This window comes from Dermacentor andersoni, chromosome 5 (genome assembly GCF_023375885.2).
Source record: "Dermacentor andersoni chromosome 5, qqDerAnde1_hic_scaffold, whole genome shotgun sequence".
Classification (NCBI taxonomy): Eukaryota; Metazoa; Arthropoda; class Arachnida; order Ixodida; family Ixodidae; genus Dermacentor; species Dermacentor andersoni.
In genome coordinates, this window is record NC_092818.1 from 199,371,229 (window position 1) to 199,395,102 (window position 23,874).

The following is a 23,874-nucleotide window of genomic DNA, read 5'->3' on the forward strand; positions in this document are numbered from 1 at the left end:
ATCTTATGCACAGAATCACATTTACGAACGTTAGCGCAAGCACAATGAATTCCCCATTTCACGTACCACCTCATATGTATTGTAGCCCCAAAGTGCAATATATTTCATTATTGCTGTATTCCGCTTCCCTTTATTTTCATGTTATCTTGATGGGTGCTTGAGTAAGGCTTTATTTCGTTTATATTTAGCCCAGGTACTTATGTTGCTCGACTATATGCGTATGACTTGCTGCTGAATTGATACCACGTAATTACTCATCTCTTGATCAAAGATCATAATTGCAGATTTCTCTGTGCTAAACCTAAGGCCTAGATTTATCACTAAATTGCCACACTGCCACACATATTCACGAGTCTCTAAGTCTTGCATTGTCCGATAGCAACCCTATGTCGTCTGCATACTGCAGCCCAGGGACCTTCTCTTGCACCCTTTGCCCACTACGAAGGTAAGATAAATCTTAATTCACTGTTTTCCACTCGTCTCTCTATGTCCTTAACATAAATCGCGAACGACAATTAGAAAGAGAACATCCTTGCCTAAATCCTTGGTGAATTTCCACCAATTCATTGCGTTTCCGGCCTTCCAATACAATCTGCACTCGGTTGTCTCTGTCCCGCAGCGGCTCCGCGAAATCTTCTGTGCCCCTTCGCGCTTGAGGATATACCAAAATAATTCCCTGACTACGTAGTCTTAGGCTTCCTTAATATCTAGAAATTCTATCCATAAAGGTATATTCTTCTATGGAAATCTTTATGCACTGAGTAAAACATTTTATCCTCTAAGCATCTGCCCGGTCTGAACAAACTCTGTAGTTCCCGCAGTGTATCATTCTTCTCCACCTACTTCGACTGTGGCGTGTACTGGCCTGTACGAGCTTGTCTAATTCTTGTCACCTTTGCCTTTGTAGACGAGATTCATATTGCTCTCTCGCCAGCAAAACGGAGTTTTCTTCCTTTTAATCACTTTGCTCTATGACATTAGTTATCAGTGCCTTACTCTTTCGACCCAGCTGTCTGATTACCTGTATTGGGATTTGATCAGATCTTGTGGCCGCATTATTATGGACATTTTCTTCTGCTGTTTTCAGCGAAAGCTTTGTTCGCGAAATTTTGGTCTCTCAGGCTTCTATGTTGTTGATGGATCTGTTTGAGTTGGGATACGTTTTCTTTCTTGCCGAAGTTATCCCTAATAACATCTCTTATGTACCGCAGCGCATCGTCTATTTCGAAGATGTTACCGCCTTTATTCTTTATAGAGGTTTGCGAATTTTTATTTGGAGCTCCGAGTGCCCCTACATGATTCCGGAATCTTTTTGATGCGCCTTTGTGGATGTATTGATGGATGTATGCTGTGAGGGCCTCTTTGAAACGGGGCGGTGGGTTGCGCCACCAGGCTCTTTTTCTTATTTTGCCTACTGTCTTGCCTATTTATTTTAAATACAAAGAATTCCCGGCACCAAACTTTCTGAACCATTATTGGGAACTTTGTTTTTGTACGCCTCCGTTGCTTGGTGGTTTCCCTACTTTTCTGCCGCCAAACGACTAATGTCTGTTGCGGACATGTTTGCGTTTCCTCTACTATCCCAGAACCAAGGATTAAGGAAGCCAGCGGAGCCTAAACCGACAGCTGGGTAGATATCTTCAGTCTCTAATAAAACATGCTCCATCGTTTCCCTAGCTTTACCGCAGCAAGAACGTGCTTCTTCTTCCTTTGTGTATCTCGCTTTATAACTACGTGTTCTAAGGCATCCTGATCGTGCTTCACAATGTAAAGAGCTTCCCTCCGAGTTACCACAAATTGTTTTTTCCCCGTTGTTTCCTTCCTTTCAGTTATCATAATTTGTGGATGGATGGATGTTATGAGCGTCTCCTTCAAACAGGGCGGTGGCTTGCGCCACCGTGCTCTTGTTCTTATTTTGCCTAATGTCCTACACATCTTAAAACACACACACACGGTAATTCCTGTCATCAAACTTTCTGAACCACTATTGGGAATTTTCTTTTGTACGCCTCCGTTGTTCGTGGTCCACCTACTTCTCTGTCACCAAGCCATTCGCCTTTTACCTGTTGCGGACGTGCTCCCTTTCCCGCTGCTATTCCTGAACCCAAGTGCGTCAAGGTGGCCAGAGGAGCTTAAGCCGACAGCTGGGTGGATATCTTCTAATTCTAATAAAATATCTTCCATCGTTTCCCTAGCTTTGCCGCAGCAAGCACATTCTACTTCTTAGTTGTTGTACCTCGCTTTATTACTATGCGCTCTAAGGCAACCTGATCTCGCTTCAAGAAGTAAATAGTTTCTTTCCCCTTTCAGTTATCATAAATTCTCTCTTTCCTGATTTCGTTTTTACATCTTAGGTGATTACTCATAGCAGGTTTCTTTGCCATTGCCGCCACGCCGGAGATTGTCTGAACCTCTCTGGATTGCGTTTGACGTTCTTTGTTGTCGTGTTGCTTACTGGTCGCATACTTGCTGATAACCCTAATTTTTTTCTCCACTGTGAGTCAATGTTCTTCCTGCACAAATACCTGAACACTCTCTCAGCCCATTTACTTTCTTCCATATTCCTCAATCGTTCTTCATAATCAATTTTACTGTGAGCTTCCCTCACTTCAAAATTTTCCCAGCCCATGTCACCCTGCACAGCTTCATTTGTAGTCTTACCGTGAGCGCCCAATGCGAGACGTCCCACTGACCTTTGGTTGCCATCGAGTCCTGATTGTATTCCTGATTTAAAGCAAACAACCGCATTTAGAAATGTGAGTCTTGGAACCATTACACCTTCCCACATACCCCGGAGCACCGCGTACCTATTATATCCCCATAGAGCTCTGTGTTTCATTATGGCTGCATTTCTCTTCCCCTTTACTGTTATATTTTCTTCCTGTGTATTCCATATATCTATTGCCTTCGTTTATCCATATACCAAAGTATTTATATTCTTTTACCCGAGGTACTTCCTGGACCTGTATTGCCACTGTCTGTTCACTGTTTTCATTGAATACCATAACACCTGATTTTCTAAAGCTAAATTTCAAACCTAAATTCTCGCCTTCTTGTCCGCAGACATTAGACAGACGTTGCAAAATCACCTTGCTCGTTAGCTAGCAACACATAAAACAAACCTCATAAAACAAACCTGGAAACTGCTGCTCTACTACTGTACCGGCCTGTTTGTATGAGAGATACACTCGATATTACTTCCTTCTAGCACCCTTTCCATCCTCACCAAGTACATCATAAACAGCAGTGGGGATAAAGGGCACCCCTGCCTCAGTGCCTTGCTGATATCAACTTTTTCCTCGCTCCTGATCCCTTCCCATTTAACACAAACGGTGCTTTCTAGGTAAATCTCTCTCAAAAGCTGCAGACAATCGTCGCCTAAGCCTTCCCTTTCCAGAATATCCTACGCAATGTTGCGGTCTACGTTGTCATACGCTCCTGTAATGTCTAAAAACGCCGTATATAACGGTCTGCTTTCTACTCTTGATATTTTAATACACTGAGTAAGAAAAAATGTGTTATCATCCATACGCCTACCTATTCTGAAGCCGTTTTGATGTTCTCCCAAAATGCAATTATGCTCTGCCCATGCTTGCAGCTATGATTGCCTGCATTGCTAACCTGTATATTACCGATGTAATGGTCAACGTTCTATACGAGTGAATTCTTCCCCCCCCTCCCCGCCTTACCTTTATAACTTAAATTCATCCCACTTTTTCGCCAACTGTATGTTATTCCTGTATCTTTTTTAAAGTTTCTTGCACTGCGTTCACCAGAACTTCCTTACTTTTTGGTCGTAGTCCATTAATCAGCCTAACGGGAACCTCCTCTAGCCTGGTGGCAGATGCGCTTAGGAATGTTCTCTTCGGCTTTCTTCCAGTTGAGATTTGTCAGCACCAGCTCCTTTTCCAAGTGGTTCTCTTACGTGCTCTTTTTGTCTCTAGCGAGCAGGGCGCCTGTGGTGGCTCCCAGAGACCGATTCCAGTTTTGCGACCTGCTGGTGCCGCTCCGCTCAAGCGAAGCTGCAGACGAGCGTTCGGGCTGCGACCGACGCCGGCTGCCTTCTGGGAAGCCGCCCTACGGGGGCCATTGACTGCAGCGTCTTTGCACGAGGCAGCGAACAGCTGCTGCCTTTTGAGCTTTTGTTCCTAGCTAAAGGGTAGCCCCGAAAGGAGATCGACGAACCTTTGACCTTCTTTTGAGGTAACGGATGGCCTTCGACGTCAGATGCACGCGGACATCACAACGAGCTCGGCATCATTCCAAATCGACAAGGATGCCGAACTGCTCTTGAGAAACAAGTTGCGTTTCATTGAAATCACCGCAGCAGAACACCACGGGCCCAAAATATCGAGTTTCTGTAGTCCGTCTAGAACATCTCACCATTCGAATAGCGCTCTAGATGCCCACTCCATTCTAGAATTCAATGTTATCTCCACAAATCCAAAGCGCACAGATAATTATTATAACTCATGAAATAATAAATACTTATTTGGTAATTATTTCACATTTATAGATGCGTCTGCATCTATAAAAGTGAGCATATGGTCACCTATATAGGTGAGCATATGCGTTTTTATCAGGTGTAACATACACAGGCGCCAATTCGGTATTGTTTCTTGGTGTGCCCGCCTTTATACGCAGCGAGTGAAATGGTGACGTTACACGTGGCCTTAGTTAACGACTTACTTGCAACCTGATGAACTGAATTGACAAAGAAATTGAGTTCGGACACACCAAATAATAGTGCATATAATTGTCTACCTGATTGATTGGATACATTATTGTTTCACACATTAATTTGTTCAACTACTAATACAGTATGAATGAATGAATGTTCATAGTGATATGGTAGCTCTACACGGTCATAGAGAGAGAAAACAAGGGTAGGAAAGGCAGGGAGGTCAACCAGAACAGCATCCGGTTTGCATATTTTTTGGTTATGGTCAGCAGCTTGCCTGTGGGATCATTGACTGCTTCCGTACCAGAAAGGGCCAATGTGTCAGCAACTGTGTTCACTGCTCTCAGTCACGAAGAATTTGAGCATCTCGTTAAAGTATCTGGATTGTTGTTTAATTTTCATGATGCTCATTCGTGCTCCTCGTGTGTATCTTTCTTTGCTTTTGTTGTCTCTATCTGATTTCGTACCTGTCGAAAAAGATTATTAGTTGAGAGTGTCAGCGCATATTTTTTCTTGCATTATGTCTTCGTTTGCGTAGCGCTGCCACATCACCATGACTGGCTGACTGACTATTGATTGAGTGATTAATTAATTAATATATTAATTCATCGGTTCATTGATTGATTCATTAAATAATTTGTTCATTCATGGAGAGGCGCACGGACAGGCGGCCAGGAAAACTGAATGATTGTCGAAATGGGGAGGAAGGGGGCAGCCATTTCATTCCTCGAGTGTCGCGCAACCGATCGATTGTGTCGCTAAGTGTGAAAGAAGCGGCTGTGGGCGAGTCGCACCAAATTTTCGCGCTTTTCTTTGGCAGCTGCCGGCGCGGACCGGGCACCCACGTCAGGCAGTCGGCCACTTTGTCTCGGACCACAATTGATTTATCGACCGGCGGTCTTCGCGCGTGTGTGTGTGGCACCGCGGCGCCTCGCAAGGCGACAGGTGCGCGCCACCCTTTTCGGCCACTCCTGCCCTCCTCACTTCGCAGCACTGCTCCGCACCGCATGCTGCAACTCACAAAGCACGGCGCGCCACGCCAGGATCCAAGTTTTGCGCATCGCATTATGCAGGTTCCCGTCGCTCGGTGGCTGCTCCGGGCGCGTGCTGACAAGACGTACCGTTACAGGAACTACATGTGTCACGTGGTGCAACAGCACTCCTGCCAATCCTTTAGAACAAGCTCCTGCGTTGAGCGTCGGCTTCCCTCGGGGTAATCGAGCGAACGAGCGCAGGGAAGGATGAAAGAGCGAACGCGGGGCGCAGCGGGGGATGAAAGATGGCGAGAGCGAAGAGAGCGCGAGGAGGAAACCGGAAGGATAGGGCGTGGCGAAAGGATGAGGAGGAAGGCTGGGTGACGTACGAGACGTGCTCCACGGCGGCGGCGAGCGCGTCCACCGATACCACACATGGAAACACAGCGGTGGCGTGGGCTTGGGACCCACTGCGCATGCGCGCCTGCGCCGCCACCCCTAGAAAATGCGCTCCGCGCGGGGCCACGCGTGTCCACGCTCTTCTCAGCAATGAGCGACGCAACCGGTGGAAATGCTTCGTCTACCACTGCTGCTAAACGAACTGCCCGACCAGAAGCTCAGCGCCTTCGCCGAGATGACCCTGTCGCTCAGATTCAAATTCTGTGCCACAATATATCGCAAATTCAAAGAACCTATACAGCTGCGCTCAAAATTCGCATTAAGGGTATCATAATCCTCGGTGAATTTTTTTGCTGGTTTGTCTGTTTCTGCAGAACTGGAAACGTCCAGGTACCCATGATTTGCTTACATTTCTGTGTTCCGCGCTATAGCTGCTGCTGCGTTGCAGCTAAAGTGAATCCGTGGCTATGGTTAGCGATAAGAAAAATCGCAGTTCTGCCAAATAGAAGCCGAGGTATAAAATAAAAGATAAAGAAAAACTTGCGGATGCTTTGCACGCTAGTGCTTATCATAAAATATGGTTTATGATATATGCTTGTACTCGTATAAGGCTATGCAACCCGGTGCGGCTCGGGGCAAGACAGGAAGCAACCCACTGAGCACGCAGGCGAACACTGGCGCTGGTATAGATTTGACAGCTGCGGCCACTGCGGTGGGTCCTTCTATACACTATATATTGTATACGCGTGTCAGGCAGGCACGTACCCAGGATTTTTTTTCGGGGGGGCCCCACCACTTCCATCATCATCATCATCATCATCATCATCATCATCATCATCATCATCATCATCCTGTTTTATGTCCACTGCAGCACGAAGGCCTCTCCCTGCGATCTCCAATTGCCCCTGTCCTGCGCCAACCGATTCCACCTAGCGCCCGCGAATTTCCTAATTTCATCGCTCCACCTAGTGTTTTGTCGTCCTCGACTGCGCTTCCCTTCTCTTGGTACCCATTCTGTAACCCTAATGGTCCAACGGTTATCTAACCGGCGCATTCCATGACCTGCCCAGCTACATTTTTTCCTCTTGATGTCAACTAGAATATCGTCTATACCCGTTCGCTCTCTGATCCAAACCGCTCTCTTTCTCTCTCTTAACGTTATGCCTAGCAATCTTCATTCGATCGCTCTTTGCGCGGTCCTTAACTTGCTCTCAAGTCTCTGCCCCATATGTCAGCACTGGCAAAATGCACTGATTGCACACCTTACTTTTCAATAATAATGGTAAGCTTCCAGTCAGCAGCTGGCAATGTCTGCCGTATGCGATCCAACCTATTTTTATTCTTCTGTGAATTTCCTTCTCATGATCAGGGTTCCCTGTGATTAATTGACCTAGGTAAACGTACTCCTTCACAGTCTCTAGTGGCCAACTGGCGATCCTAAGCTCTTGTTCCTTTGTCCGGCTATTTATCATTATCTTCATCTTCTGCATATTAATATTCAACCCCACTCTTACACTCTCTCTGTTAACGTCTCCAATCATTTGTTTTAACTCGTCTGCATTGTTGTTGAATAGAACAATGTCATCGGCAAACCGAACGTTGCTGAGATATTTGCCATCGATCTTTACTCCTAAGCCTTCCCAGTTTAATAGCTTAAATTCTTCTAAGCACGCAGTGAATAGCTTTGGAGAAATTGTGTCTCCCTCTCTGACCTCTTTCTCTATAGGTATCTGCCTGCTTTTCTTGTGTAGAATTAAGGTAGCTGTAGAACCTCTGTAGATATTCTTACGCGAAGGACGAGTCAGTAAGACGAGAAACTATTTACAGATTATATTTACGACAACGGTTGCAGCGCTGACCGGTTAGATTCACAGCGCGAGCCCAGTTCGTTCTTCCTCCTCTTTTCTGGAGTGATGGCGCCCACGTGCCTCGTTCAAACAAACAAATACCACTCGCACGTAGCAATATTTTCCAAGCTTTTTACGTAAGCGTTCTGTACTCCTTGATTACGTAGTGCATCTATGACTGCTGGTATCTCTACTGAATCAGATGCATTTTCGTAATCTATGTAAGCCACATGGAGAGGCTTATTGTACTCTGCAGATTTCGCGATAACCTGATTGATGACATGGATGTGATCCATTGTAAAGTATCTTTTCCTGAAGCCAGCCTGTTCCCTTGGTTGACAACATCGTGTTGCCCTTATTCTATTGGAGATTATTTTGGTAAATATGTTGTATAATACTGGGAGCAAGCTAATCGTCCTATGATTTTTCAATTAGTTAACGTTTCCTTTTTTGTGGATTAGTATAATGTCTGCATGCTTCCAGTTTTCTGGGACCCTTGCAGTCATAGACACTTCGTATAAAGAGCCGCCAGTTTTCCGAGCATTATGTCTCCTCCATCTTTAATTAAATCGACTGTTATTCCACCTTCTCCTCCCGCTCTTCATCGTTTCATGTCTTGCAGGGCCCTTCTGACCTCATCACTAGTTATAGGAGAGTTTCTGTATCCTGTTCATTACTGATTCTAAGTGAAGTATCGTGACTCCTCTGGGTACTGTATACAGGTCAGCTTAGAATTTTTCCGCTGCTTTTACTATATCTTCGAGATTGCTGATGATATTATCCTTCTTATCTTTTAGTGTTAAAGTGTTATAGTGTTTTTTTAGTGTTATGTTTTAGTGTTTTATTGTACTCTGCAGATCGCGAAATCTGCAGAGTACAATAAGCCTCTCTGTGTGGCTTATATAGATTACGAAAATGCATTTGATTCAGTAGAGATACCAGCAGTCATAGAGGCACTAGGTAATCAAGGAGTACAGAACGCTTACGTAAAAAGCTTCGAAAATATTGCTACATACATCACGGCTTGTCCTATGCCAGGTGTCCTTTTTACTGAGTTCAGGCTGCGTTCATTCTTTACGGCTTCTTCAGTCTTTCTCATGTTATAGTTTCGAATATCAGTTATTTTCGCCTTGTTCATCAGTTTTGACAGTTCCGCGAATTGCGTAACGCTGTGCGGCCGCCAGTCCCATACAACCGCGTAGAGCGCAGGATTCTGCGATTCTAGACGCACTGCGCTCACCGCGAAAGGTTAGAAAAACACCCACATAAGCAGAACAGAGAAGTAGCTACGTGAGGCGGTTCGACCGATAACTGTAGAAGCGTCATTCAAAACAAGCAATTGTTCTCCACTTCCGGCGGCGTTTTCTCTACTTCCTTTTTAAATAAAAAGATGTTGATCCATAAATATTCTCATAAACGACGGTTAACTTTTTTATTATTCGCTTTTGCTTGCAGTTTGGTTGTTGCCTTGGCTCTCTCCCTTAGTAGATCGCTAAATTTCTCAACTCCTTGCGATTTTTGTTTCCAGTTGCCAATTTTGCACGAAAAGAGCTATACAATTAGGTCAGACGAGATAACGGGCGACAGTCATCTTGCTTATGGGTTTAAGGGTTATTGCAGGGTTTCTTGATGGACGCTCTTTCACATTATTTTATTTCCCACCTTACCTAACCCATATCACGTGTATATGGTTCCGGGCATCTGCCAGCGTCGCGGCGAGCCGTAACTCAAGGAAATAATGAAGCAAAGGTAAAAGTTAAACGCAATTGGCGTTTTCTCCGGCCGCAACTCGTTCCATCAGAGTACAGACCAGCTGAGTAACAGCCGCATCCCTCTCCTGGTCCCAGGATCAGCCTAAACAAAGAAGGTTAAATTAACATAAGCAACAGCTATGCTCGTGGCGGTTGAATAGATGGTGGCAACTGAACGCATCTCGAGTTAATCGCGCGGGTGCGGAATCTATGAGAAAACTGTCCTTCACATTACAAGAGATGTCGATAACTATCGCCATCTAAAAAGAGTGAAAAAGGCAGCATAATGCTGACCGATGAACAGCTGCCAAGTCTCAACATTGATCTGGCGGCGCTTTAGGAATGTGTGAGGAGTGGTGGCGTGGGTGGGGAGGGGGGTATTCCACTTGATTTCGGGGGGGGGCCCGGGCCCCCCCGGGCCCCCCCCCTGGGTACGTGCCTGCTCGTGGCGGTTGAATAGATGGTGGCAACTGAACGCATCTCGAGTTAATCGCGCGGGCGCGGAATCTATGAGAAAACTGTCCTTCACATTACAAGAGATGTCGATAACTATCGCCATCTAAAAAGAGTGAAAAAGGCAGCATAATGCTGACCGATGAACAGCTGCCAAGTCTCAACATTGATCTGGCGGCGCTTTAGGAATGTGTGAGGAGTGGTGGCGTGGGTGGGGAGGGGGGTATGCCACTTGATTTCGGGGGGGGCCCGGGCCCCCCCGGGCCCCCCCCCCCTGGGTACGTGCCTGGTGTCAGGGTTTTCTTATTGCTTGCTTTCGGAGCGTTGCTTGTTTTCTTTTATGCCAGTTGCTAAATGTATGTAGGCCACCGAGATCATTTACGCAGTGTACGCAAAAGCCATAGTGAAAAGCGCGTGACTGCTTTCATTCGTTTTATGCAAGCGCTAGAGGAACGCGCCTGCTTCCCGTCGCCCTGACGTCGCTCTTAACCTGATCTTGAATCGAACCCTTTTTAGTGATTATGGTCACATTAATTATCGCGCGACCTTGGGAACTTGCAATTATTGCTTATATTGAGCCAACTGGCTGTTTTGCAAACTCGAGACCGCTCTCCGAGTAAAAGATACTTGGAACGTGGCCTTATCCGTGACTGGCCCAAAAAGCGATACGAGGGAACTGAAAAAAATATGCAGGCACTTTACCGTGATTTATTATCTCATTGGGCAGAAAAGAAATGTGCTCACAGGTACTACCTTGTCGGTGAAAATACCATGCCGTATAAGGTTCGCTTGAGCTTCGAGTGTCTGTAGCACAAGCTGTCGAAGTGCAGCGCAAGCGTCTGGCAGCCTGCACGGCTGTGTTGGTGCGGTGCCTGTTTAATTCCACGGCAAGTGTTTCGCAAAACCTATTGCTTAAAAGCTTCTTGTATCGCTATGGCTTCATGCTTTGCAAAGTGTTTCCCTCGTCATGCATGAGGGATGAGTAGCCGGAGCCTGCGAGGCACCTAAATCTCCTGTGTACCTTTAACTATAATAATTCTAGTGTGCAAAAAAGAAAAAGCTGGACCCAAGAAGCGAAAAATACATACTGGTCAGTACGAGCCTTAGCAAACTGCGATACAAGAAATGTTGCCAAATTGAGAAAAAGCGCAGCTTCTCGTTGCAAATAGAAATTTAGCAGTTAGACAATATTGTTGCTTCGAGCGAGGAATTACCGCACAATTTTCTAAAATATCCAGCCGTTCTACAGTAATGGGCTCAAGGCAAGCAGTAAAGTGATTCAGACGCAATACCATCGCTAATGATCATCGGTATGAAGAGACAGCGATGCGCGCACGTTAAAAGAGCGAGCCCGGGCATTGATCCTTCGGTAGTCATCTGCACAGTTGTTTTCTAGCCAAGTAATGAAGCACAAGCAGAATTTCGTTCACTTATGAAAACAACACTAACGTTACGGTTGATGCTCGCTAAGGGCGAGCCTCACCAAGCCAAGCTAAGGCTTAGCATGACGAGAAAGAAAGAAAATATAAAATACAATTGAGAGCACTAGCACAGCAGCTTTTCCTTGAACGGTAGAGTATAGAGAAAGAAATTCAACAAGAGGGGACAGCCGGTGAAACAGGAAACACGTCACCCTAGTATTCATATCAGTCATTAGACGACGGGAGCATTGAAAAAAAAAAGTGATATGAAGTTAACAGCGTTTTATTTTTTGTATTCCTTCCCGCTAAAATTAAGAAGGTTTGCGTATAAATGACCTTATACCTTGATACTTATTTTTCTTTGGTCGCCTAGCGACAAACCAATGACACGCCAGATGCATACGCTAGACACGCCACCGAAGCGAGCGAAGACGGCTGCGCATGTGAGCGTTCGGCGTCCCGTTTGTATTTATTTCGTGTGTAGCTCACTTGCACACCCCGCGTATCTTTCCGTTTCTGCTGCACATTGACACGGCACTCCTGCGTCATTGAAACCCGGCAAGGTAAGAAATTTTGTTTGAATGCCTGCGCTGCATTTCAAGTAATTTAGGCTCAGGGCACGGCATCGAGCGTTGTAACGCAATTAGTGTAAGATAGCTAGGCCGTCGTGGCGAGATTGTTCGGACTGTACTGAGTCGTAACGGAACATGTTTGTGACGCTTTCTGTGGACCCTAACATTACTGTAACTTATTTCGGTACTTTTTCAAGTACTTGATGGGCACGCTGCCCGCACAGGGCGTTGTGACGCAGTTAGGGAAGCACAATTTGGCCGTTATGGTGCAGTTAATTTTGGCGTGTACTGAATCTTACTGGGACACGTTTGTGATTCTTTATAAGGACCCCAACACTATTGTAACTTATTTCGGTACATTTTGTGATACTTTTTGGGCACGCTGGCCACACAAGGCGCCGTGACGCAGTTAGAGAAAGACTGTTCGGCCGCTGTGCGCAGCTGGTCTAACGTTGGTTAATTTCGCGTGCACTGAATCTTGCGGGGCCTAGTTTGTGATGCTTTGTATGCGCCCCCCCCCCCTTCCCCCCAAACAACATATACCTTCGTTCGGTACTCACGCTTGTCGAAAACGAGACGAGAGATTGCCGATAGTGATAACACGGAAGTGTGTTGCTTGTGCCAGCAGACTGCGCTAAAGATAACGCCGAAGAGCGATCGGAGATTTTTGTTCGATACGCGTTCTGTTCGGTTGCTGCAACGTCACACACTGGCAGTATGCAAAATTTGCGACAACGGGGCGGAGAGAGCAGCCAATCGGCAAGTGGTGAACTCCCCGTAAGTTTACTTCCCTCGTTTGTCGTCTGCTTGTAGACAGTATACAACAAAACGAAATGTTTCTCGTCTTCCAATGAATGAAATAATTATCTAAAAATTAATTTTTTTCTTCTCAAGCTTAAACACTTTTCAAATAGTAGTAGGTGTGACTACTACAATTTATAACTATTTATTTCTCTGCGTCGTCCCTAGGTGGTGTAGCGCACAGCGAGAAAAAAAGAAAAAAGAAAGAAACGCTGGGAACATTGGCGCAATTTTCAAGAGGCAGCAACAACATTCCAGCGGCTCGCTGGCATCCGATGACGCGGTCAATTTCGCTGTACAACCAACGCACAATTTGCTTCGAGAAACGAAAGCTATGCTGGAATTCACTTTCTGCCATTTCTTCAAACGCGCTTCACAGCTCCACTCGCTCTTCTCCCTCATCGAGCAACGCCACCGCAACAACCGAAGTTCCCAACGCAAGCACCATTTTCTTGAAATAAACTGTGGATTGGATCCAAATGTGCCATTCCACAGCCGCAGCCGCCGGTTGGATCCAATCCAATCCACCAGACACGCCATGCGAAGTCGGTCTCGTAAGGAGCGATGATCGCTCCAAACTTCTCAACTCCCGTCGCGTTCGGCGCCTAGCAGACGGCATGCTCGGCGGGAGGATGACTGACAGGAACGTGTCGTCATTTCGACGTCACCAAAAACGTGGCCGCGCCAAGCGGCTGGCGACGTCGGCGTGGAGTTGGCCAATCGCGCGCGCCGGTAACCGAACGAACGCGCCGAACAACCATTTCCGACCGCACCCCTGAGCGCGCGAAACCGAAATTGGGAGGCTGCAGCGAGCGCAAAGCCGCGCCCCTTGAAGCGACGTTTTGCTTACGTCAGCCAGCGGAAGGCAGAGAATGCCGCGACTAATGAAAATGGTAGCGAGCGCCGTATGGTAGTCTATGTTACGAAATAAAGCGTCCAGAAAAAGGTGAGGAGCAGGCTTCCGTTAAAAAAAAAAAAGAAAATGCGTTTGAGAGAAAGGCGGCTTCGAGCTCCACGCGCCACGCACCCCTGCAAAATTTGGCTGAGATGTTCACAGCGGCGTATGCTATCCGCGGACTGTGTTTCATTCACCAAGCCCGCGGCGTGGTTCAGGGCCCCTTTAAGGTATTCGTAGAAACATCTGGTATATGGCTCATAGTTGTCTCGAATTTTTTTCCAAAACAACTTAGGAAACATATCGCGAAGGTGTAAGCAGGTCGCAGTTGGGCATCGGTGCTCGTGATGGCAGAAAAGCTTTGGCTGTAGTTAGAAGAACAATTGGGAAGTCGGAGCAAGCCTGACGTCATGCCGGTGTCTGAAGGTGCTAATTAGTGACGTGAGTAAAGTGGTCAAAGGTGCACGATTCATGATGTTATTCTACGGTATCAATCAAGGCGCACCGGGCTTTCTTTGTTCGACGTGGCTCACAGGCGCTTACACTCGAAACGCTCAACGCCCAGTGTGCGTACGGCACTGATATTCGCTGCAGATTGCGGCAATGTGGGAGTATACAGCATTGCATGCAGGCAATGTGGGCAATATCGTGTCACAGTCGCTGCATGGGCTCACTGAAAGCTGCGCAACTCTGGTCTCCCTTCTCGTTCAGCACGCCATGCAGCGAGTGCAGATCCGCGCCTGCAGAAAGTGGCCAAGTGCTCGAAGTAAAAGACAGAACACGAAGAACGCCTGGAATTTAGTTTCTTTTTGTTTATTCGAAGGCAAAAGAAAAATGCGAAGCGCGGTACCCCGAAGTATAGGAAAGCTCAGCATAACAGACAACAAAATCACTACGCACACAGACCTACTAAGGTAAGTGCAGAAATGTGACAGCGTACCTGATCAGCACAAGCACCGTTTAGTTCTAATCGAATTACAAAGTCATCCATAATGTTGTCTGCACGCTGCCGTTTAATGCAAACAAAAACCGCATCCAGAACCTCAGAAAATATGGTGGTATATAAAACGCCCTGTCTCATTGCGCGCGTACTTCTCAGCTGACCGATGGGCCCCGTATCACTCATGCGCGCACGGGTTCCGGGTCCCTGCGATAAGCCCTGCCGCGAATTTAAGCACTAACGTATCGTTGCCTTGCGATCATAGCGCGAAACACTATCGGTACACACTAATAGCGGTGCTTATTTACCGTACTAATCTGCATGTGGTGTGGAAACTTGTATATAGGATAACAAACAACGATAAAATGAAGCTGAGCTGCGCAACGAGTAATTTCACTAAACATGCATAGTAGGCGAAACGTTGAGGAGGTATGGCAATTTGGATTAGAGGGTAGTTGTTAATACTATAGTTCAAATTAAGTGCAGGGATGAATGGACTTAGGCATTCAACGCAATGAACTTAGCAGACAGCCGGCAGTGTAATATTAAAGTAACCGTGTCGGTGCGACGGCAAGGGAAACGCAGCCGAAGTGGAGTGATAAGATTGCGAAATTTGACGGCGAACTGCAACCGGCCATCTGGCCGTTGAGGCACAGATGTAGCTGGAGATCATACATGCGCCTAAACAAGTTGCCGTCCGCTGAAGATGATGACGGCGTCGACTGATGACAATATGCGGCAAGTTCGCTGCATTGCATTGATTTTTCTCTTCTAGAAAATGACCCTTCTCCTGCCCGGCACCACTGCAATGCGTGCGGTTGCTTTGTTCGTGCACCTTACACCGTGTTCGTCGAACGAGCTAACCTTGCGTTAGAGCGCAGACTACAACCCATTAAGTAGAACCTGCAGACAACCGCGAAGCTCACGCCAAGCATTCCATGGCGGATGAGAGCATGCCGGGAGTGACTGACAATCGGCAGGCTCAACAAGCCACCGAGGACGTTAGCCCGTCGTGGCACGGGTACTTGCTCGTGTTATTGCAGCTCCAACCTCCCTTTGGAGATAAAAAAAGACTCTCGAATAGACTGCGCTGCTGGCCCAGTTCCAAGGAGCCACCGACGCCAGCAGCTCGCGGCGCCACGCTGGGTGAGCGTTTCGACCATTTCCGCCTGCGTTCGCATCGGCTGATGGCTCCACAGATGCCCTCTGCTGTCGACACTGATCAGATCGACATGGCGCGCCGTGCTTGCGTGTGGCTCTGTGTGCCTGAAAACGGCCGCTGTATGCGGTGTATTCACGTGGAATGCCTCGTCAACGTCTCTTGTCAGATATCAGAGATCCAGCCTTACACGTTTACGATGTTGAATCTGATTTTATTTCAAGATATTGGTGCTAGACGAATACGGCAACCTTGGTTGTTTTTAACTGGCTGTATTGCCATGTAATAAAGCGGAGATTCCCTCGTATCTCTTCGCCACTTAGTGGGCGCGCTGGCTGCTGCTGTGTTACCTATGGATGGACACACTGCTGGGTATGTGTGGCCGAATAGACAATTTGGTGCACTGGGCATGTGCAGCTGGTCATGTAGATACTCTTGGACAATCTAGGGCCCATAATGAGTATGAGCCATTACGTATAGATGTCCGAATCGACAAGCTGACTAAGAAGCAAGAAGTCGGCTGTAGTGAAGTGACGAAGTCGGCATCAAAAGCAGCCGAGTGTGGAAAAAGTAAAGGGATGAAAATGGGACCAGAGCGTGCATTGAGAGAGTACCATCAAAGAAAGCTTGGGATATAAGTAAATGGCCGATTCTCACACGGTCGTGCTTTGCACCGGTTGTATTTTCATGGTCTTTCTTCTAGTGGATATCTTCATTGTTTGCTCGCAGCGACATCGTGCGACCGTGGTCTGTATAAAAGACAGCCTGTTGCTTTCATGAAACAGTCGTTGACGATGAGCAGAGCACATGTATGTATACCATCCGCTCCAATGTTGCTTGTGTGTGCAAGTGCGTGTGCGTGAGTGTGCGCGCTTCATAACAGAACAATACAAGTGAATAGACTGAAGTTCTACAAATGATTGCTTGCAAGCAATGAAATGAGTTCTTTTTTTTTTGTCTGCCCGTGGCTACTACGCGACTTCTTTGAATCTGCTGCCGCGTTCAGTTGCAGAAGTCCGTGCACAAGATGAAGTGAGGCACCAAGCAGCAGCGCCACTCGTCGCTATTGGAACCGGCTCGCGGACTTCCGCTGCTTCAACCAATCGGAGCACTCTCCTCGCGGATTCTTTACATCAGGACGGGAATCAAAACATCGATGATGGTATCTTCTTCTCTTTACTCTTTGTTGTCTTTTTCTGCATATTTTTCTGAAACAGTGATCAGATCTTTCAAAAGAGAATTATTCAAGGTATATATATATATATATATATATATATATATATATATATATATATATATAATATATATATATATATATATATATATATATATATAATATATCGCTCCTGCGTGGGCCCGAGGAGGGCCTGCAAAATATTGTAAAATAAATATTGTCAAATAAATAAATATATTCAAAGTCTGAACCCCCCGCCCACCCCCACCTTTTCTTTTCCCTACAAGTACAACCATTCAGACTCCAGCTCTGTAGCGATCGGAGGAATTCAAACATGAGCCGGTACACGTATCTCCTAAATATCCAGCGTCTTCGTGGGAGCAAAATGTCCCTTGCCCTTGTGTGGGAGGTCATTCTACGCTTGAGTTTATCGATTAATCATTCGCTTTGTGTATCAAATGTAGGATTCTTTAACATATAATAGCCAACGTCACCAAGAGCTTGAAACTGCGCGTACGACCACGACGCGTTTAGTCCTGTCTTGCACCGCCACGCTGGAGTTTGAGCTCACCCTGTGCAGCAAGGAAGCGGTGGCGTGCGCTTGCCTGAACTTTAGAGCGTGAAATGGACGTTTCACTAATCTAACGTAAAGTTTTCTCCGAGACAGAACAGTCTGTGAAGCAGGGGATAATACAGGCGATAGGAATACATGGGGAAGGCGGCAGATGGAAATTCAAGATGATGAGCAAAACGAGAACAAGGTGAAAGCAGGAGCCAACGTTTCGACAAGTGGACTTGTCTCCTTCAAGGCAGGTCCACTTGTCGGAACATTGTCTCCTGCTTTCACTTTGTTCTCGTTTTGACAAGGCGATAGGAATGAAGCACAACGAGAATGAGAATAATAGTACTAAACGGACTGTTCTCTGAAAATTATTTCAAGTATTTCGGCTTTCGCCTTAGTTTACAGTGGACAATCAGAACCTGGCGAAGCGGTTTTTTCCCCACGCCCTTGGCGCCTTGATTCTTTTGCAGCAGTGGAGTTGCGGTGCCACGCACGCAACACCGACGCGTGTGCGTCACTTTATCTCGAGCGCAGTTGCCTGCCAGTATACAGCAACCCCGGCCTGACAAGCAAGACTGGTGTTTATTGGCGCACATACAAGATATTGACTGAAAACAGCTGCGATGGGTGTCTCCGCATACACCTTACGATTTTTTTTACGATCAGTATTTTGTTCCGGAAACTAAAGCTTTGGCAAATGCCGCATATACTCGTGTAAGGGCCGCACTTATTTTTCACAATTTTTGCGAGGTGGGGTCTTTAAACACGACCGAACCAAAATGGTCTCGGCTCAGCCGGCGACTACTGCACGCCGGATCCCCGAAGGCACGACAGCATCAGAGGTCAACGCACAGCTCCGGCCATCTAGCCGGGGCACGCGGAGGAGAATTCGCGACACGCGCCATCGGCGCTCCGAACGAGATTGCTTCTCCGGCGGAAACGTTTTTTCTCCAAAGTTCGGGCTGCCAAGTTGGGGGCGCACACGGCTCTTGTACGAGTCTATAAGGTTGTTAGGCTTCATTCTTTTGTTTTGCAGACGACTTGGCCTGCCTTGAGCGGCAGTTCCACTAGGAAGCGGAGACACCACTTGACGTCTGTCGCTTATGCAGCCGCTCTCTGCCACGGCCGCTTGATCCAAAAGCACCTTGCTTTGCATCGAGCGGCCGTGTCTTTGCATTCTCTCGTTTTCCCGCCCCTATTGCGAGAAGCGCAAGCACAGGAGCTTGCAGTGACGCTTGCAACGCACGCGATGGCTGTGACACATGGCTATAAATTACGCAGTCGCGCGGCACCAACTTATGTACGATCACGGGCTAGCCCATTTCCTCGACTGAACCTATCTTTATCTTGCTTAATTCTTTTATTTAAATCGTGAGTTTATTCGGAATGAACGAACAATTGGCTGGATTGAATGATTGATAGGCCCCTACCTCCTGGCCATTGATATTGAATAATTGCAAGTGTCGGCGATCATTCGATTGCCGAAAGTAACAACAGTGACGTAAGAGAAAAAGGAAACTGGCGAATAACATTCTAACAACATGCACTAATCGTACACGTGTCGCAGGCGGGTGAAGGACGCGCAATGTCGGCGACGTGTGGCAGGTGCGCATTTTTGGCATCCGTTCCCATCGGTGCGCTGGGCAACGCGTTAGCGCAAGAGGCAGCTGTCACCTTCTGTGACGGATAACAAGACGCCGGAGCGGAACAGGGGCGACGAGAGAACGCCAACAATCGAAACGCTGGAAACGAGCAGTGATTTAGGGCCTCGTTAACGCTGTCGAAAACTTCGTGCGCCTAACTTCGTCGAAGCCCGGACTCTTAGCCATTGCTTCTGTTTTTATGTCGTTGATAATTTCGCTCGTTCTTTTAGTTTGATCATTTCGTTGGTCGTTTGCTTTCTCACTTACTTGTTTATCTGGCGCCCTCGTAATTCTGCCAGTTTCGTTAGTTCTTACATCTGCGTGCTTTTAATGACGAACGCTTAAAGAACATAGTAAGGCGCACGCATAAATAAACAGGACTAACTACCTCAAACATGTCAATCTGTAGATCCGTCTTCTCACTTCTTGCTGCATTCACACCAATGTCGGGCCTTCGGGACTAACCTATCGATCGATCCATATGCGGACGCAAAACAGCCCTGGCAGCCGCTGTGCTGCCAGAAACCTCAATGGCCGCACTCCAGACAGCTTGACAGGCGTTGCCAAGATAAGCAGGCCATATTGCACAGCCCTTAAGTGGGTAGATATATGGCTGGACGGAAAAGAGAGCAGACGTGGAAGAACATTGGCTTTGTCTGCGAGACTCTACTGCTGCCGGTTATCGCTCCGATATGGACACTACAGTAAGAAGGCTATTTGGAGGCGAATCTCCAGACGAATGTTCACCCGCATGCGAGTGTACGACCTTTCCAGTCGAGCACATACCATTTGGAGAGCTGGGATTGAGACATGCTGATTTCAGGGCCTTCCATTCTTATTACCTTGCCCGTTTTGAGTGTCTGCGTTCCCATGGATGCATTGCATTATGTTCTGTCATGGCTGGTACCGAAAATTGCAGCTAGCGACACACTCGGTGGTAAATGAATAATACTTAGGTGTGTGCGAATATTCGAAATTTAGACTACGAATACAATAGTCCCTTCGATTCATTTTCGATTCGAGAGTTCGCTATTCGAGGTTGTCGAATATTCGTTTCTTTTTTCTCGAACATATAAGAGATAAAAACACATCGGAGTCTCGAGGGAGACGGAGCGACGGGTGCGAGGGTTGTTTCGAATGATTGTGCTGCAGGATAGATGCTGTTATAGGGCAAGGACACGAATTCCTGAGTGAACGTAAAGGGCAGATGAATGTTTGCTCAATAATTTCCAGTCATTCAATAAGCATGGCCCACTTTTAGGCAGCCTATATACGAATGTGCTCTGATTTATTATTTGGCTAGCCTCATCATGTTTGCCTCCCTTTCAAACAACGTGCGGTGCTCTAGTATCAGCCTTTTATCCTTCAGCGAACACAACACTGTACGAGCATCTGGTAACATTCTGTTCTCATGTTTCATCAATGTAATTGCCATGGAGCTTCATATATCTGAAAGCAATCATTTATAATTTACAAGCTCCTCAGTTATCCGGACGCTTAATTGCGAACGGTACTGCGTGCAGGCGTCAATCTAAATAAGCCAGATTTTTTACCAAACGTGCTTCGAGCAAATTGCACATTTCATGTTGCTTTACAAACGACAAAATGTTATTCGATACAATATCCGGGGCTCACTTGTCTCGAACATTCGTAGTCATTTCGATTCGGATATTTAATTACACCGGTAAAAATAAATAAAAAAATTTAAAGTTCTGGTTAGTCTTGGTGTAGAGAGGGGAATTCAGCAAAAGAACGACTCAGCGTAAATGGTGACCTTGAAACACTGCATAGAAAGTTATCACATTGAAGGGTGATATATTTTGTACGCTTAAGTGATTCAAGTGCCTCTGGTAGGAATACATGCGCACTCGTGACCTCCGAGAACTTTCTTTTCTTTTTCTTTTTTGCAGCCCTTTCACACTCGGCGAAGTCGGCCAATTCTGCAACATGAGCGAGAAAAAACAGTGCCTGAGAGAAAAAAAGAAATAAAACAGAGAGGAGAGGGAGCTTAGCACAGTCTCCAAGACACTGTGCTGCAGCCTGGCACACCATAATCTCGGGGGCCAATTTCTTGCGCCATTCTGTGCGTTCGCTTGTTCACAGGCATGTGAAACCTCGCTGTTAACGAGCAGTGGTGTATGGCAAAAAGTAGTCTGTTCTGCAGCATTGAATTTGAGTCGAAGGCGTGGCTGCCAGTTACTTCATCATAAACAACTTCAAGGCCCAGCGAAGGCGCGTCGTTTGTGGAGTGCTGCCAGCTAGCCAGGGCGCCTACGCATAGCGCTAAACCCTTTCTGCGGTTAGCATTATTTGTCTCACTTTCTTCTGGTGCTCGACAACATCGCTGCACAAACGGTTTCTCCCGCGGTCAGACAGCGCGCACCAGCAGCGTTCGCCGTATGCGCGACCACGAGGTTCCGTCGGAACGTGTGCTGTAGCGCGGCGGCTGGCCGGGTGCGACGGCGATTCGCGCGGCCGCTTGTGCTGCAGACATGTCTCGACGAAGCAGACGCCACTTCCGGATCTGTTCGAAAACAAAGTCCGAAAACAAACGAAAAAAAAAAGACAGAAGGCCGCTCGTGGAGCAGTGGACAAATCTCCTTGCAGAGGTGTGCTGTCGCGATTCGCCGCCATAAGTACACAGAATCGACGTTAACGCAGCCGTGTGTATGCTGCGGTAAGTGGACGCGTCACATGTATATATATATATATATATATATATATATATATATATATATATATATATATATATATATATATATATATAAGAGGACAGGCTCGTAGGAAGAGAGACCCTAGAGTACGTGATAAGCAAGTGGTATAGCTTATTTTATAACTTCGGGCGTTTCGGTGGTTAGTTACCATAAGGAAAGAGGGTGACTCTCACGGAGGCGGTTTCCTTTGGATGGTGAGGCTATTTTGCCAAGTTTAACCTTTAAGGACGAGACACATAAATAGCCAGAAAAAGTGTTTATTTTCTATCTAAATCTGCAAAACACATCAAGAACAGGCATAATGAACAAAAAGAAACATTCTTGTGGAAATTTTTTCAGCAAGAGGAGGAGAACTACAGACTGGAAACTGGAAGTAGGCTTCACCCCAAGCTTCGTAAAGCTTCGTTTTAAATTTGTATAGACAGCTATCATCATATGTGAACCATACGTGTACATTTCATTTGCTTTATATCACATGTGTGACACCGCTACAGCTGGACATCTTGCATCGAACTGTCTCCTCTGACCTTGCTTTCAAAAGAGTCGCGTGCCAGACTTCTTCTTCCTCGTCCAGTTTTCCTGCTCTAAAACAACAAATGACGCTTGTTGCCTACCATTCAGTGTTGGCCGAAGACATTTAGCAAGAGACTTCGTACTCAATACTGAAACTCGGCAAGAAAAAATTTCTGGTATGTTGCCTATAGGCAACACTCATCAAGAAAAGGTTAACAGCCTCTAGCGCTGTTCTAGAGCTCCGGAACTGATATGACAAATCAGTTCTGCGGAATTCTGCAAGGTGAATGAAAGATCGTGAAAGGGAAAAATGACACCCAGCCGTATGCAGCACGAAGCTACAAAGGAAACCCACACAGGTTTCTCAGTAACAAAGCTTCCTAGTTGAAGAAAAAATTCGTCTTGGTCCGGGATTCGAACCCGGGACGAACAAACGCCTTTCCGCAGAGGTCGCTCTACCATCTGCATCGTGAGTACTTCTAAATAAGCGTGGTTTAAAAAAGAAATGTTTTGCGTGTGCTTGCTCATTTACTTATTTTGTTTATGATGATGATGTACCCAAATTTCCGTCTATGTGCGGATTTCTGAAAATATCCGAATAGATATAAAATGAAATAAGATAACTCGCCATCACGCTGCTTCCCACCGCGAAATTATTTTCCACCGTCTCGAGCGATTGTATCGCACCTTTCTAGAAACGTACCGGCATATTTAAATAGTTTTTTTCCCATACACAATCGATCATGGAATTCATTACTTGGTACGACTTGGTCATTGTCTTCTGAATGCCTGAATGGTCCAGCACAGCACCACAAATGTTTAACTAGACATCTTAACCATATTACATTGTTTTCACCGAAGTTTGTGTCGTTGTTTCGTTGCCTTGCATTTTCATTTTATTTCGTAATAACTACGTAAATTATCCAGTCTCACTCACTTTGGAGCATTAGGATTCAGTGTGTGGGTTTGTGCTGTACTTGCCCACTTCTGCTACAGCCCAACATGACTGCAATATAAATATATGAATAAATAAATAAATTGCCGTCCACTGGTGTGGTTCTTCACCTTAAGCAGGCACACGCCGTGAGTGATTAAATGCCAGCAAGCGAATTCGGCACTGAATGTATATATATACACATATATATATATATATATATATATATATATATATATATATATATATATATATATATATATATATATATATATATATATATATATACACACACGCTTGAACTTGAAATGGGCATGACGCTGCGATATTGATCAGAGGGCGACATTTCGCCATGAGGCGCTTGCAATATTTTCGCGGGTTTTAAGCCCGTCTTCACCGTCGCAGACACGAGCCGAAAAAAAGCGCAGCACTCAGCTCTTG

General features: G+C 46.2%; 1 protein-coding gene and 1 long non-coding RNA gene across 2 annotated transcripts in view; one reads left to right on the top strand and one right to left on the bottom strand.

Annotated features, from left to right (window-relative positions):
* Positions 1 to 23,874, bottom strand: part of LOC126532345 (amine oxidase [flavin-containing]-like) — a 148,381-nt gene that overhangs the window by 83,496 nt on the left and 41,011 nt on the right. The window lies entirely within an intron of this gene.
* Positions 11,958 to 21,452, top strand: LOC129385193 (uncharacterized). Its single transcript, XR_008612794.2, has 3 exons — positions 11,958 to 12,089; positions 16,900 to 17,055; positions 21,183 to 21,452. It is a non-coding gene; the product is annotated as an uncharacterized lncRNA (long non-coding RNA).